The sequence below is a fragment of the Cricetulus griseus genome, chromosome 8, assembly GCF_003668045.3.
Source record: "Cricetulus griseus strain 17A/GY chromosome 8, alternate assembly CriGri-PICRH-1.0, whole genome shotgun sequence".
Classification (NCBI taxonomy): Eukaryota; Metazoa; Chordata; class Mammalia; order Rodentia; family Cricetidae; genus Cricetulus; species Cricetulus griseus.
Window position 1 is genome coordinate 32,258,742 of NC_048601.1, and position 17,480 is coordinate 32,276,221.

The window sequence follows — 17,480 nt, forward strand, 5'->3', positions numbered from 1 at the left end:
GTTTGGAACCAGGCCCTGATAAAGGGTAAGGCCTGTGTTTGAGATCAGTGATTTCCCCTCAGCAAAGATTCACTCGATTGCCTTGTCATTGAGCTCAGTTGACACCCTCAGGCCCTCTCCTGATGTTAGGTTGGTCAGAAGTTCCACCTTTATCATCACTTGACTGGTGTTTGGGTGACTAGGCCCTACTATGATAGCATATAGGAGCCCATCATGAGTCACCTCTTCAACAGTATAAATCACTAACATCACATTATGACTCAAGAAATTCCAGGAAGTTTGAATCTCTGTGTCAGGAACTTAGATTTAAGACTAGATATGATCTTTGATATGTCCCAGTTTCCCTCAGCCCCTTTGCCCACGTCTGCTCTGAGAAAGATCCCAGACTCATCTTCCTCATCATGGTCCCTCTCTGCTGCCTCTGCCCAATCTCTGCTGAGGATTCAGGAGGATGCGTTCCGCATGGGACTCCTTGGGCTTCTAATGGTCAAGCCACTAGGATCACATGCTCTTCTAGCCTTGTTAAACACCTGGATGACGCCTCCACACTGTGTCTTTTTGGAGCTATTCCACTCTCATCCTGTAGTTCCACATGTCTTCTCTTTGGAGAGGCTCAGCCTTTCACAGTGTTTGGTTTATTTTTGCTTCTATGTATCCATGCCCTCAGAGTGTTTAAAAACTATGATATTTTAGCACATACAAGTTGCTGTTTGTTTTGCTTAGGGAAGGCTGATCTTTCCATAATTCTCTGCCTCGGGACTCAGCCAGTTCACCTTTTCAAGGAATAAGCTAGGAGCAGCCAGATGATTTGTTAATGTGTGTGGAAATTGCATTTATTCCAACTTCATTCAATTCTCTTTAGCACACAATAAGACCTGCTTTGAGTGGTTCCACATCCTCCCAGGCTTCTTTATAGACTTCTTTTACTCCATCTCCATAGTCACCATTCATTTTTTCACAGTCAGAGCAATTACCAGGCTCAGATTCTGGCGCACTGACTTCTACTTCATCCCCCAGCCACAGTATATAGTGTGCGCGCGCGCTCACACACACATACACACACACACACACACACACACACACACACACACACACCACACACACACTGTCTCTCTAAACACACACACACACACACACACACACACACACACACACACACACACACACACACACACACACACACACACACACTGTCTCTCTAAACACACACACACACACACACACACACACACTGTCTCTCCACACACACACACACACACACACACACACACACACTGTCTCTCTAAAACACACACACACACACACACACACACACACACACTGTCTCTCTAAACAACACACACACACACACACACACACACACACACACACTGTCTCTCTAAACACACACACACACACACACACACACACACACACACACACAATACACTCACATACACACACTCAGGCCAGCATTCTTTCTTGTTTAGATTGTCTGAGTCTTTCAAATTTATGTCAACATAGTATATAGGTAGCTAGTAGATTTGGCCCCAACGGATTAATGTATCTGCCATCTGCCATGCTGGTTTTAATTTCAGAGATTGTTTTTCACCCCAAGTTAGGCACTTAGCTCCAAGAAAAGGTCTGTCACACAGGGTGATAGGCCACTTTCACAACTGGAGAACTTTTCAAAGAGGTTCAGTATACATGGCACTCAAAACAAAATCAGGACAGATTAGAAGACACTGGGGTGAAGTGACCTGAAAGAAGCTTGTGCTGGCATCAAGAGCACACTGAGAAATGGGAGGTGAGCATAACCTTCAGGGGTCCAGCATTTCTTCAAAATATGATTGTTATTCTTTGAGCATTTCATAAGGCTTACAATATATTTGATCATACTCATTCCCAGTCCTCTCTCTAACTTCTCCCAGATCCACCCTTTACCCTCTCCCCAGCTTCATGTCCTTAAAAGATTTTTTTTTTTTATACCATCTAATTTGTGCTGCTCGGTACGAATAGGTGTGAAGCCATCACTGGAACATGGCTGACTAATCAGGAACTGTGGTTAGAATGACAGATGTCTCCATGGCCTTTGGCTTTTGAATACTTGGTTATTGGCACTGCTTAGGGAGGCTTGGGAGGTGTGGCCTTGCTGAAGGAAGCACATCACTGGGGACAGATTTTCCAAGTTCAGAGACTCTCACCACTTCAAGTTCTCTCTGCTTCCCATCCGTGGTTTAAGATGTGAGCTCTCAGCTCTCGGCTCTCAGCTTGCTGTTTGATTGCCATACCCGCCTGCTGCCATGCTTTCCTGTCAGGATGGTGATGGGCTCTTATCCTTCTGGAACATAAGCCCCAAACAAATCCTTCTCTAAGTTGCCTTGGTGTTTCATCAATGGTGTTTCATCACAGTAATAGAAAAGCAATTGATACAAAGACTACACCCTTAAAGAAAACTGACTTTTTCTCCCCCAGAAGTCACCAACTGTCAATAGCTCCTCAGCAGGAAGTGAGTCTCGTGAGCCTCTTTCCTACTACTTTGAAGTATTGACTAGCTTGATCTTGTGCAGGTCTTGTGTAAGCCAACTCAGTGGTAGTTATAGTATTTGTACTAACAAAGTAGATAGCAGCAGCAGTGAGGTGCACTGTGTCATATAACTTGTATCAGATAATATAGAGCATAGTAACAGGGTGTGTTGTATAAGATACTGTAGAGCATAGTAATAGGATTTTTATATCAGACAGTATAGAGCATAGTAACAGGGTGTGTTGTATAAGATACTGTAGAGCATAGTAATAGGATTTTTATATCAGGCAGTATAGAGCATAGTAACAGGGTGTGTTGTATCAGACAGTATAGAACATAACTGGCTGCTGCTGCTGAACTTGATTTTGTTCAGTCCGTTAGTACCACCTGTTCTTCTCTTCACTGCCGCAGCCTCTACAAGTGCTTTCCATAGTCATTGTCTGACACATAAAGAGAGGAAGCATCAAATGCTTGAGCTTCAGTAGAGAGCAGTCTGGGGAGCTCTGGCTTTCCATGATAAAAGCCAAGCATTTGAGGCATAATTGGGGTTAAACCTTTTTAAGTCTAAAGGTTTCCCTTTTCAAGTACCAAGAACTGGAAAGACTCAGAGGATAGCATTATACTTAAAATTTATGTTAGGCTTTTCCTATCGGCCAACCAGATAGAAAGGAAGGATGGAGATCAAATTGGAAGATTTCTCCCTCCATGCAAATCGTAGACTGCATGGTTTTGAAACCCGTGTTAGTCATTTTTATAACATTGTGTCGACTATCTGAGAAAAATTACTTATAAGAGAAAAGATCCATTCTGACTCACAGTTTTAAGAGGTTTCTGTCCACTATTGGCTGGCTGCTTTATTTCTGGCCTTTGGTGAGACAGAGTGTCATGGAGGACAGTGCATGGCAGAGCAGAGCTGCTTACCTTAAGGTGGCAGGAAGCAGAGAGGAAAAACAAGAAGGTCCCAGGGAGGAGGTATATCTTCCTACTTCCCCTGACTAGGTTCCAGCCCTCAGTACCAGCATATTGTGAACTCAAGGGATTAATCCACTCACTGGGTCAGAGCCCCTCAGACCCCATCATTCACAAAGGCCCATCCCATCAGCTGGGAGCCAGACCCCAGCATGCGCCTTTGGGGGATGTCAGAATCCAGCCATAGCAATCGCTAAGTTTACACTTTTGCACATTTTCTTGGTGTCTAGGGATTTAAGAGCTCATTTCTGGTGCTGAGGAGGCAGCTCAACAAACAAAGTGTTTGCTGCATAGCTGTGAAGACCTGAGTTTGGTCCTCAGAACCCATATACAAAGTTGGGTGTGGAGGCACACACTTGTAATCGCAAAGCCAGGGAGACTGAGACGGAAAGGCCACAGAGACTTGCTGGACCAGCCTAGCCTTATCGGTGACTTCAAGCCAGTGAGAAACACTGTCTCAAAAAATAAGGTAGATGGCTCCCAAGGAATGGCACCTGAAGTTGACCAGTAGCCTCTACATGCACACGGGAGCATGTATGTCCTCTCCACATGTGTAAACAACACACCAAAGTGTGTACAGCAGTGGTAATGACAGTTTATGCACAGTTATTGGTACTGGTTGATTCTCGGTGCTTAATACAACACAATGCTGTGACAATGAATCTTAAGCTAAAAGCAGAACAGTAGACAAGGAGAGACAGAAAGCAGGAAACTGGGGGCAAATGAAACATTAGCATCTGAACCCAAACCTCCATGGTGACGATGTCTGGCATGAGCTAGCACCACCCATTTCTCCAGCTCTCTCCTCTGCTGCCCCGCACTATCCCTCCTTCTACTTTCTGCTCCACTTAACCTGGCTTTCTTTTCCTCTAGCACACCAGCACCCCCCCCCATTTCATTATCTATTGCTGCACCATACGCCCCCAAACATCAATTCTGCGGGTTGACTGTCCTCAGCTGCATGGCCCTTTCATCCTGTGTGATGTTTGCTAGGACTGTAGCCATGAGAGAGTTCTGCCAGACAAGACAACTTGCCCACGTGGCTAGCAGCAAGGAGTACAACTAAGGTAGGTTTTCAGAGGATACATCAGCCAGGGTTCTCCAGAGAAACAGAACCAAGTGGCCATGTATGTGAAATATTTATAGTGAAGAATTGGCTTATAGGATTCTGAAGGTGGGAAAGCTCCAAGATCTACAAAATACACTGGCCAGCTGAGACCCAGGGGAGCCAGTAGATATTACTAGTCTAATGTGGGAACCTGAGAAAACAGAGGAACTCATGGTGTAGTTCCCTCTAAAGGTTAGAAGACTTAAGACCTAGGAAGAAAGAGCCAATGTTTCAGATGAGTCTGAAAGCAGGGGACATGAAGTCCATGTCCCTATCTCAATGCAGTGAGGGCGTGAGAGCTTCCTCTTACTCAGGAAAGATCCAACTGTGTTGGATCTTTCAAGCTCTTGACTGATCGAATAAGACCTACTCACCTCAGGGGAGGAAATCTTTCCCAAGCCTTCTAATTTAAATGTTAATCTCATCTAAAAATACTCTTAAGAACCACCTAGATTTTTGTTTGATAAAATATCTGGGCCTATGACCCAGTCAAGTTGGCATATAAAATGGACCATGCCACGATGGAGTGCTCGCCTTCTCTACCGGGTGACCTCCTCTCATGGTTGGACTTCTCATAGCATGTGGCTGGATGCTTAGAGGACTCTCTAAGTGTGCCAAAGCAAAAGCCTTGGCTCTGTTAAGGCTCCACCTTGGCAGTCACAAGACACCACTTCTACTGTGTTTGTGGTGACAAGGCCAGCCTAGATTGGAGGAAGATAAACAGGCTCTACCCCTCCATGGGAAGAGTTGGCAAAGACTTGATGGCTGTTCCTCAAACCCTTTCAAGTCTTGAGACTTTTCTGTATACTGTCTTGGGGTGAAAACATTCGTTCTTTCTATGTCCTCCCCGTCCCTCAGTCAAGCTAATCTCCTGGGACTTAGCTTCCCTCTTTCCTTCCGGGTAGCCTTTCCTGAAGCCTGCTCACAAACCTTAGGATCAGGGCAGGCCACCTGGTTCTTTGCCCACACACACTACTGTCATCACACTTTGTCACAGCTATTCTTGGTTATTTATACAGAGATGCACTTCCCCAATGCATCTAGTATTACTGTATTTACTGGCATTGGTGGCTAGGGTTGGGAGGTGCATTATAAAGAGATCCTTTAAGGGGAAGGCCTAGGTATAGGTTTTAGTTCAGCCTCTTATTATCCATGCCACTCTGGACAGGTTGTTTAACTGTTCCCTGAGCTGTGAAATCAGAAGAATAAGTCCCTTTCCTGCTGAAATGAGTGGAGCAGATTTGTTGACACAGTACTGTCTGTGTACACTAAGATGGACTTCTTTTCCATCACCCTTTTCCCTTTCTTTCTCAACAGGAGAAAGCCAACAATATGCACCTTCAAATTTCGGTACCTGTAGGACACATTCGTCCCTACCTGTGATTCCTTGGTGTGGAGATGTAGCTTGGGTCAGGAGAGAGAGCAAGCCCTGTGCACCTGCAGTCGGGGTATAATATCTGCAGATGCCTAGGTTCAGATGCCAATATGATGGGAAGCAGAGACTCCCAACTTGAGACTATTATGCTCCACCCTAGAGCACTGTGGGTTTTCCTTTGGAAACAGTCACAGGGCCAGAGGGCAGCAAGAGGAATGTAGGAGGATGTAGAGAAAATATGTTGGCTTCTAATCTGCTTAACCAAGGTTGATCTGTAGAATTGAAAATGTGTGTCCTAAAAAGCCAAGTTTCATTACCTACCCTGAGAGGAATCAGACAAAGATGATGTCACCCCTGTTTTCAAAGTACAGTCCAAATATAAACTCAGAAGATTTGAAAAAACAAAACATCCAAATAAACAAAAATCTAAAAGCAATATGACCAATTTCATATAAGCAGATGGATGCTGATCTAGAAAACATTGTCATTTTAGATTAGCAGGGAAGCCATCAAAGAGCATTAGGTTATAGCAGAAGGACCACAGCTTATTTGAACAGGCCAAGGATGTGCTCAAGTGAGGTTAACAATGGGCTAAAGTCTAGAAGTTCACAATGAAACATAAAAGAAGAAAACAACAATTTATTCCCTAGAAAACTAGTCAATAGAGCTGTGTGTAATGGCATACACCTGTAATCCCAGAATTTGGGAGGTTGAGGCAGGAGGATAATGGGATGATCCAGGCCATTCTAGGATAGTAGGACCCTGTCTCAGATAGACCACCAATAACAAAAACAAAAACAAAAACAAAATGAACAACAAAAAATAAAAACCTCTACTAAATTAAAGGGCAGAATCAGCATTTTAAATAAAAGGAACTAAGCATTTTATCTTTTATTTTTAAATTTCTGTAAGAACACTAGATCTAGGTAACTAAATAGTAGGTAAGAGTAAGTTTCTGTTTGCAGAAGCATAATAACTAATAAATTAAGCAGGCAGGCTGAGTAAGAGTGTTACCATTTGGCAACCCCTAATGGCTTAATGGATCTCCGTTCTAAGTAATAATAGCTGCTAACATTGCAAAAAAAGAGGAGATAGCCAGTCATTACTCACTCTCCATGGAAGTCCATAAATGCCACCTGTGATGTAAGTTCAGGGGGGTGATTAAAGCTGAATTTAATCAAGTGCTCAGATCAGGAATCAAATGAATTTCTTCCACAAAAGCACCCAATAACAGTATCTGGGGTGTTGTGGATCACAGGTTCTGCTGCCATAGCTTGGAAGCAGCCACAGACAATATGCAAATAAAATGGCTGTGTTCAATAAAACTTTATAAAGACTGGCCATGGGCTAGATTTGGTCTGTCAGTCATGCTAGTGTATATGGGAAATAATAGAAGACAGAAGAAATAATAATCTGAAAAATCTAGGGTGCAGGAAGATATATAAGAGAAGATCCAGTTTCACTAACAAGGAAACTATGAAAAAGTGGGGAGGAGACAGAGACACAGAGAGACAGACCAGCTTTGAAATTGTAGACTGGCACCTTTATCAAAATGGCCATCACAGGTTCAAGGGACAGGAAACATTTTGTTGTTGTTGTTGTTACTTTGTTTTTGTTTCCTTGTAATTCTTGTTTGTTTAAAGAGGACCCTTCCTAGTTGGCTCCAGAAAGATAGAGAACAGATGATCTGGGGAGCCAAGGAGGAAGGCAACCCAGAGGCCACCAAGACTAGGGTGTGTTAGCAGGGAAAACTGAACACCAAATCACTATTGGAAGTTCACTTGAAAGTGTACGAGCTGAACCAAACCTACTAAAAGGGACACAAGAGGAGACATGAGCTTTGCACCCCCAGTTACTCATGAGAGCACAATGGGAGCAGTCAGACAAATGAGAAAGAGAAGACATCTGGAGTCCTGCTTCCCGGTGAGCTATCCTCTGTTCAGCCAGGCGTCCTTGTAACTCTTGTTCCTGTGCTTAAGTTATGCACAGCCATGTGTAGCTCTGTCCCAGCTGAAGTCTGATTTTATGTGCTAGGCGTACCCTTGGCCTTTCTTTCCTGTGATGTTACTATGTTGCTTCTCAATAACTTTTACATCTGCATAATATTATATCAACTAAATCCACTGTTCATATAAGCATTTCCTTACCTTTAGGTTTTCAGGCTGCTTCCAGTCTTACGTTGTTATGAAAATATTGCAATAACTACTTTCCCACTTTTAGGTTATTGCCTCACTGTTATTAATATTTGTTATTGTCACATAAAAATAAACTTGCTGAAGCAAAGACATTACTATTTTATGGCTATTAAACAGAGTGAAAATTTGCTTTTCAAGAGAACATAGCTGGTACCTGGCTCCAGCACAAATGTGCTTTGGCTTCTGACCCTGCCTCTTCTACCTGTGTCCCAGGAGATTGTTTTGCTGGGTTCCTTGCATCGTCAGACATTGGGCCTCCCCTGCATCTCCCTGGATTTGATTTGTGTCTTCTCTTGGCTAACTCAGGATCAGGAAACCGGCACTTCTTGATTTTAGTCATTCTTAATGTCTTTTCTTCTGTCGTCTCCTTTACAGCATTTGATGGATTTTTCTGGGATTCAGTGTTGGGAGTGCACAATCATCTTTATTTTGTTGTGGAAATCTTCACTCCAGCCCAGCTCAGCATCAGAATTGTTTTCAGAAGACAACTTGCCATAGTCAGCTCTGTCCTTGGAGCCTGTGGGTCCCAGGGATCAAACAGCATGTCAGGTTCCTTTGCCTGTCTCACCAGCCCCAGAATTCTATTCTGTTTCCTTGAATGCCTGCTCTCTCCCCTTAGCAGGCATGTCTGCTGTGAGATGGAGCAACTTGTTCTTTTAACAAATGCACACAGTGATGCTGACCACTGAGTAACCCCCCAGCCCTTCTGCCCCTCGGGGACTGCAGTGACTCCAGCTTTTCTTATGTAGTCATAAAAGTGTGCTGTTACCTTTCTCTGGGTTTGTAGATTTAAAAAAGAAATTGAGCTAAGGTCTCTTTCTATAGTTCAGGCTGGCCTTGATCTTGCAATCATCCTGCCACAACCTCTCCAGTACGGAGATTACAGGTGTGTGGCACCATGCCTGACCTGCGTTCTTAGATTTTAAATGTTGAACCTCAAGTCCTCACTGTAAACTGGTTCTTCTCTGCTGTTAACAACACTGTTGATAACACACCTGCTCCTGTGTGGGGAGTGTTTTCTGTGGACCAGGAGCTTTGAGAAGGATGTTTTGTCTTCATGAGAATTCTGTGGAGCGCTACTACTGTTGCTATCACCATCCCTCCTCTCGCTGTAGGGAAGACGGAGAAATGGAGGTCAGATGTGGAAAGTAATTTTGCCAAGAGCGTAAGTGCGCTCAGAACTTGAACTGGAGTTTTGACTTAAAACCAGACATTTTCATCATGGATCTATGTTCCGATGTACTGATTGAATAGGAAGCTCAGAGGAGAGACGTAGCAGCCCCAGCCTGAGGCCAACCGCGGTGGGAGCATTTCCCAGGGGCAAAGGCAAGGCTCAGTGAAGATGAGTTCAGGGTACAGAGACCTGGTGTCAAGTCCAGAAGGCAAAGACATTGATCTGGCAATGCTCTTGGGGCTGTGAGGAGAGCAGCCTAGGGGGAGGGAGGGGTAAAGGACAGTCCCAATGAGACCAGAAGTCCAAGCAATGTGTCCCTTGGGGCTAGTGTCATTGTCTCCACTTTGCCTTCCCTGAGTTGTTATGAGGAACAGATAAGCCAGTGATATGACCAGAATATAACTGAATCATTTTACTTGTTGGCGCTTATTATACAAAGGCTGGAAAAGAGGGAAACTCTACACATCGGGTTATTTGATTTCCCACCATATCAGCTTCTTTGCATCTCTGTATCTGCAGCTGGTATCACATCTTCCTCACATGTTCCTTCTCCCTGGCCACTGGTCAATAGATGACCTCACCCAGTGCTTCACCAAGGCAATGGGAAGCCAGGTGAGCTGCTCACATTCTTCCCTGTGCCCCTATGCTCTACACTTGCCCAGCTGTCCCTGCCCCCATCAGAGGCCAGTGTCAAGGTCCTGTCCTACTCAGAGCCTTCTTTCTTGCAGTCACCTCTCTCCATGTGGGAGTGTTTCATAGTCAAATGTGCTGTTCTGGAAAACTCCATCCTGGGGAAACCCCAAGTAAGACCCTCCACTGACTGCTCTCTCGGTCCTCTTTTATGGAAACTGCCTCTCATGGCTATTGTCATTGCTGCCCCCTCCTGCTGACTTCCTTTTTCTTTTGCTGGCACTGGCAGTTTCTATGTACCTTTTGGGGGATCTGTCTCTGGGAGTTGGTCCAGCTAAGTGTTGAAGATCTAAGACTCTGGGGCCTTCATCTGTCACCTACCTGCCTCCTCCTTCCTCCCCAATAATTTACCCAACCTCCTTTGTGCTGACCTCTCAGGTCCACACCTTCCCCCTGAGTTACAGAACCATTTCCTGATTGGTCCCATGACATCTCATCTTGCAGGGAATGTTTATGGGAACTCTTAAAATGCATGTCAAACCAGAACCCTGATTTATTTATTTATTTATTTATTTATTTATTTATTTATTTATTTATTGCCTCCCCTCATCGAACCTAACCTGTTTTCCACACCAACTGCCCTGCAAAGTTTGGGTAGAAGTAGAGTGAGGAGAAGCTAAGTGCAGAAGGGGAGTCATCACTAACATTCTGTAAAATAGAGAGGAGCTGTCCTGTTGGGTCCTGGTTACAACCTGACCTTCAGATTTTTTTAAAACAACCCAATTGGTGCTGTTTTAAGCCATTGGGGGAGATGTAAAACAGGCCCTAATTCTCTGGTGTCTTCCTTCATTATGACTTCCTGTAGTTAGAATAAAATCTAAGTTACTCACCATGGCGTATAACCTGTCTTCACCCTTTGTCTCCACTTTCCTTCTGCACGATGCTGAAGTCACGTACTCTTCTGTTCCTCAGGCCTGCAACACACATGCTGCCCTCAGGGGCTTTGCAATGGCTGTTCTCTGGACCTTTGCTATAGGTTTTTTTGTGAGACTAGGTTCTTTCTATTCTTCAAGAGCCAGAGCCAGTTAGGGCGGCGTCTCTCAGGGGGACTTTTTCCTGACCACCATTGTCACTTTAATATGCTACCACATCTGTTTTTGTCCCACTATCACCGTGGGTCTAACTATCTTATCTACAGAATTTTATTCCCTGGTTGAACATAAATTTTATGAAAGCAGGATTTGGTTTCATGTTATGGCTATATTCTGGGAGCTTTGCAGGTTTATGAATCATAAAGCCTCAAAGGATTTTTAGTTTTGAAAGTGATTGGGCTAGGATGTAGCTCACTCGGTAGCGTGCTTGCCTACTATGCATGAAGCTATGGGTTCAATCCCCAGAACCATGTAAGCCAAGTATGATGGTGCCGGTCTCGACTTCCCAGCTACTCAGGAAATTGATGCATGAGGATTAAAAGTTCAGGACCATCCTTGGCTGCAATAGATGTCGAAGCCAATCTGGACTAGAGCCATGTCTAAAAATAAGGTAACTAGGTGTTCCTTGGAGACAGTTTTAATTCACAAAGGTAAATGACTGCGGATCAGTGTTTCTTAGCTTTGGTGAACGTGCAGAGCACCCACATCCTGGAAAAATGAGATTCTGGTTCTGTGCTCCTCGGAACACTGAGCTGGACTGGGATCCTGCATGGCTGCTGGGTACCCTGATGATACTGAGCAGCTGGTACCAAGGCATATCAAACAGCAGAGCATTTAGAAGTGTATACTTATGGCACCACTTAACAACCACACAAGTCTTGCTTGTTTTGGTAGGAAAATGCCCATGGGCAATCCTTATCCTTTACTCAGGTGTCTTTCCTTGTATGATAGTTGTATTGTGTATATGGTCATTTTGGGGTCTCTTGTTCTTCAAATGTGTGAGTATTTTTAAAAGTCAAGACTGCTCCCCAGAATTCAGTCACCAATGGATTTCCACATCTCAAAGCTGCAGCGGCTTCCACATGTATACCTCTGGTTTGCTATGACCCAGGGAAGGGATTGTCATTAGGGACAGCTGATGTCCAAGAGTAACATTGGCCTGGAGAGGGGGGGAGATCCCATCGCTGATTGCCTGTAATCGCTTCCACAATTAGCTAATGTCTCTGAGACTTTGAGTCACCAGCTTCTGGTGAATCACAGACTATTGTGTCCATTGAGACTCCTCAGGCAGCTTTGCTCTCTGGCCTGTGTCTGGTGTCCTGCTCTGTCCCTTGTGCCAGCCTCAGTCCATCTCTTTCACTTAAGCAAAAGAAGCCATGCCCTATATAGTCAGGGCATTAGCCCAAGTTATGCCTGTCAGGCTCAATGGCTTTGACTGCAGATGCTTCTCATCTCCAAACATATAGCCTTAGAGCTCATGCTTGATTGCCAGAACAACAGGCTTAGCTAGCACATCCGAAGCCTCAGAGTTCTTCCTCAGCAGTGCATAAATCCATGTGGTGATGCACACCTGCAGTCCAAGCTCTTGGGAGTTAGAGGCAAGAGGACCAGAAGTTACAGGTCATCCTGGGTTATATAGTAAATTCAGTATGATTGAATATGGGATATGTGAGTCTCAAAAGAAAAACAATTGTTCCCCAAAATGAAAGAACTTCAGGGAATGGTTGTCTGTTAAATAAGGCTGTAGAAACAGGACAAAGAGAAACCTACAAATAAACCTTCACTGGGGGCATGTTCTGGGGCTCATTATCTCCCAGTACAGCCACCCCCCGACCCCAGGCCCTTAGCTGCTGCTCCCATAATTCTCTCCCTAGATAATTTAACGTCCCTGTGAACAAAACCTTCAAAACAAAGAATTTTCAAGAAAGGAAGGGGTGGGGTTCATAAGGTCTGCAGGGCAGTTGTCCCAGACACACCACAGCCAAACCTGCTGTCACTGCTGCTTTGTGCTGAGTGTGGACCAGAGTCCTCTGGGTAAGAGGGTCTTCTGATGAGGCCAGGCCTGCTCAGGGTCTGGAGGAGGTATGGAGAGAATGGCCAGCTACATGAGAGAGGAGGGTTCTCTGGAGGGCAGGCATCATTCTGAGGGTGTGGCTGTTCCCTAGGCCAGCATGGCTTCTCAGAACTGTCTGTGGTCAGCTTCTCTGCAACTCTCTGATGAGGCAGCCTTCTACTTTCGACCTTATCCCCAGATCTACTCCAAAGCTCCTCTCTGTGGGCAGCAGTTTCTGTACCTATCAATCTCACTCACCTGGTGCATAGGTGTGAAATTGACAGCATCCTGACTGAATTGACCATCCCAGTCTTGGAGCAGGCAAACTTGGTCACTGTGGAGGATAGAAGGTGTAGGAAAAGGGACATCATTCCTGATGGTCCATCCCTGAGTATGAGGCCCAGTGTGGGGCCAGTGAGGAGGGAAGTTCACAGAAAGCAGTTGGAGATTGGCAGCTGGGCTGGGGTCCAGTCCTTGCTTCACACTAAATCAGGGGATAATGGAATACAGGGGAGTCTTCTTGGCCTGCCTGGCACCATGCTAAGAGCCCTCATCTCATCCACTCCTCACAGTGGAGCAATGTGCAGGCTTAGGGAGACTGGTGGATTTGGTGCCACTCCTAATGTCAGAGTGGGACTTGTGCTTGTTCAGAGCTTTGCTGCCTCCATCAGAAGGAAACCAAGCAGCAGAGAGAGGGAGCTCTAGTGAGGGGGTGAGGGCCCGAACAGCCAATCCAGGCCACTGGGGATAAAGCTAGACCTTCATAGGACCTGGAACTCATGCTTTGCTGAATGGGAGGCTGACTTACTCTCCCTCCCTCCCTCCCTCCCTCCCTCCCTCCCTCCTCCCTCCCTCCCTCCCTCCCTCCCTCCCTCTGTCCAATTAACTCATTCAAGTAACCTAGTGCCCATGTGCCTATCAGTTTAGACAGTGCTGAAATGTTTAAAACAGAACTGCAATCCACTACCTAACACCAGTCTAGCCTTTAGGCAACACCAGCTACTGCTAACAATTTGGTATCTTCTCTATGATCATTTATATCAAACAAAATTTCCGTGTCCCCATTCAACCTGTTTTTCTCCCCTTACTTCAGAGCATATGCAGTTGTTTTCAGAGAGCCCTATGGCTCTGTAAGGGTAGACTCAGAGAAGCCTGGGCAGAACTGGACTATTGAAAGGTAGTTCCCAGGAAAAGGCGAGGAAAGCACCAGGGAAGAAATGCTGGGTTGCCTTAGACTAGCGTTTATCCACCCAGCACAGTGCCAGGTTGTCCCATAGTCTGACAGTGGCCCTGCTTGGTCAGTGCTGGTGGACAGCCATCTTGTATGTTCCTCTTCTTGGGCTACCATGTCCAGTTTCCTTCTTCTTAAAGATCAAGGCAGGCAGACAACCCCAGACAATCTGAGCCTCTCAGGTTCAGCCATTGAATTATATACCAGTCACTGTGAATGTTAGAGGGTGGAGTTGAGGGAGGTGTTGCTTAGCAACAGCATCCATAGTGGGCTTGAGGATTTGGCTGAAGTGAGTCTATGTGAAGTGAGTGAGTCCACTCACTTCTACAGAAGCCAATTTGTTCTCCAGCCACATTAATGGAGGCATGGCATTTAGGGTAAAGGGGAGGACTGCCTACCAGGCTCTCGGCCTGTCAGATGTCATCAGTAGTAATGGATTCATCTGAAGCATATTATTTCTGAAGGGTCTGGCACTCAGGAGTGTGGGCGGAGCAGAATGACCTTAGAAGAGAAGATTGTCTGAAGGAACTGAGGCTACAGAGCCTAAATGGGGTGCCATTTGCAAACCCAGTAAAGTCACTGTGCCTAGTTCCAGTGGCCCTAGATTCAGGAGAACTTACTGCTAATAGAAGTATAGTGTCAGACAAGTTATTCAACCGCTGGGAGCCACATTTCCTTAAGTTTTAAAAGAAGATATTTCATGTGTGATTTCTGAGGCCTCCTCTTGATTGGGGGCCTAACTTTCATCTACTTTTTATTAACTTATTGACTAATTCAGATATGGAACTGTGAACATAGCTAGACTCTGGGGAGCACTATCTAACCTGCCCCCCCTTTTAAAAAGATTTGTTTTTATGTCTATGAGTGTTTACATTTGTGTATGTATGGGCGCTACATCTATGTCTGTTGCTCTCAGAGTCCAGGAGAGGGCATCAGATCCCCTGGAACTGGAGTTGCAAATGATGTTAAGTCACCATGTGTGTGCTGGGAAGTAAACCCAGGTCCTCCACAAGAGCAGCAAGTGCTCTTAACTGCTGGCCATCTCTCTATCTCCTTTGGCTTTCTTTTTTATTATCTATGGTCTTCAAGTTGGGGAGGCATCATGAGAGAGGGGTTGGAGACTGCACTGCACTGAGAAGAGTGCCCTGGTTTCTGAGACATTCAGAGGAGATCATCTCTCAGCAGTAAGATGAAATCTTTTTCCTTTCGATTACTGTGCTTTGTTTACTAATAGAAAATTTTAATATTTACTAAATAGGATTTATGACTTTTTAAAGCAATTTTAACATTTTGGATAATATAATATCACATCATTGATCCCTTCCCTTCTTCCTCCCAAGCCCTCCTTGCCGCCTTTCAAAATTCACGCACCTCTTTTTCTTTAATTGTTGTTGCATAAATATAGAAATATAACCTGCTTAGTCTGTATAATGTTACTTGCATGTATGTGTTTTCAGGGCTGACCATGTGGTATTGGATAGCCAACTGGTGTGTTCTTCTCTGGGAAAGATGATCTCTCCTGCTCTCAGCACTCCTAAATTGCCTAGAGATGTTGGTGTTAGACTGAGGTCTCCTGAACTTTCCACTACCCATGTTAGCTTGTCTATTGGTGTCAGCCTGACGGAACAAGGCTGCTGTGTTGGTGAGACTTCAGTGGTGTAGCTTCTAACATTGGGACACCATCTCACAGAAAACTTCCTGCTTCTCTGGCTCTTGCAATCTTTCTGTCCCCTCTTCCTCAATGATCCCCCAGCCTTAGGGTGTTGAATTATAGATGTATCAGCTGGGCCTGGGCTCCACAACTCTGCATTTTGATGGGTTGTACTTTTTTTTTTTAACAGTCTCTATCTGTTGCAAAAATAAGTTTCCTTGATGAGGAGTGAGAACTACACTTTTCTGTGGGTCCAAAGCCAAATATGTAGAGTGTAGTTAGGGATTATGCTGGTTTAGTAACACAGTGGTTTCAGTTTCTCCTCTGAGATCTATGACTTCATTAACACTAGGTAGTTGGCTAGGTTTCCAGTGCCAGTCATGATTCCCCTATTGTTGAGTGAGTTTTAAATCTAATTAGAGAGCTGTTGGTTCCTGCCAAGGTATGCATGCCACTGCGGTACCCTTAGGGTGATTGTGCTGTTTGTTGCTGTGGTTCATAATTCTCATAACTGGGTAGGACTGTTGGTTGTTTCCATCAATTGGAACCTTGCATGGTACTTTTCTGGTTGGGTTGATATTGGTAATCTATAGATTAGGCAGCCAGAACTATTACTATTAGCGCTAAGTAAATAAATCAGAACTGTATAAGTCTTTGATGTTAGTTAATTTTGATATTAGTCCTGAGAAATGTTGATAAAAAAATTAATCCTGAGAAGAATTATTATTGTGAGCCTCACCCTACAGATGGGAACAGCTAAGGCAGAGTGGTTAAGAAGTCGCCTGAGATCACCTGGCCGACTTTGATGTATTCTTTCTGCAGGTTGAACACTTGATAGAAAATCAAATTCACACAATCCTTCTGAAACAGTATCTAAACTTAGTCCTCCTAAAAACCCCCTTCTCACCACTGTCCAGCCTCCTCCCTGCAACTCCCACCAAAGAGCAACAGAACAAGAATGGCCTTTGGGAAGTGCCAACAGCTCCCTCCAAAATATAGAAGCACTTTCTGCACTGAGCAAAATGACTAAACTCCCTTTCTTTAAGTGGCTCCATCAGTTTAAGGGCCACGCAAAGAGGTGAGTCCTATCTCTCATTCCTTCGGCATTTTTAAAAATAGTGTTAACATGACTGGTTGCTGAGTTGTAAATCTTCTCAGATCCTTTTAGAAAGATGACAGAATGCAAGTAATGAATAACTGCCGTGTGTTTTATGTTCTAGCTTCTGCTCTTATTTATTAGAAGTCTATGATGTGCTTTATCTGCACTTTAGAGACAGAGAACTTTGTAGATTAGTGTCTATTAGGGGCCCAGCTTTGAGTAATCACCCCAATTACTACTCCATTTTACAGATATGCAAATGGGGCTTCAGGGGGAAAAACTGGTTTATCCAGTTCTTACTCAGATCCAATTGCTTTTGCTCCTAACCATTGCCCTAGTCCTAAACATCTTCTCTAGATAGCTGTGGAACTTTGTGTGGGCTAGTTTGTTTTTGCTTTTGTCTTTATTTTGTTGTTTGGTTGGCTGGGCTTTTTGTTTGTGTGGGTACAAGGTCTTTCTATGTAGCCCTGGTTGTCTGGAATTTGCTATATAGACCAGGCTAGCCTGGACCTCACCTGCCTCTGCTTCCTGAGTACAGAATCTACTATGCCTGGCTA

At 44.6% G+C, this 17,480-nt stretch overlaps 1 long non-coding RNA gene across 1 annotated transcript; it reads right to left on the bottom strand.

Annotated features, from left to right (window-relative positions):
- Positions 1-1,398: 1,398 nt before the first annotated feature.
- LOC118239282 lies at positions 1,399-10,993 on the bottom strand. Its single transcript, XR_004771144.1, has 3 exons — positions 10,848-10,993; positions 8,308-9,583; positions 1,399-2,320 (listed from the first exon to the last, which is right to left on the bottom strand). It is a non-coding gene; the product is annotated as an uncharacterized LOC118239282 (long non-coding RNA).
- Between the last annotated feature and the right edge of the window lie 6,487 nt (positions 10,994-17,480).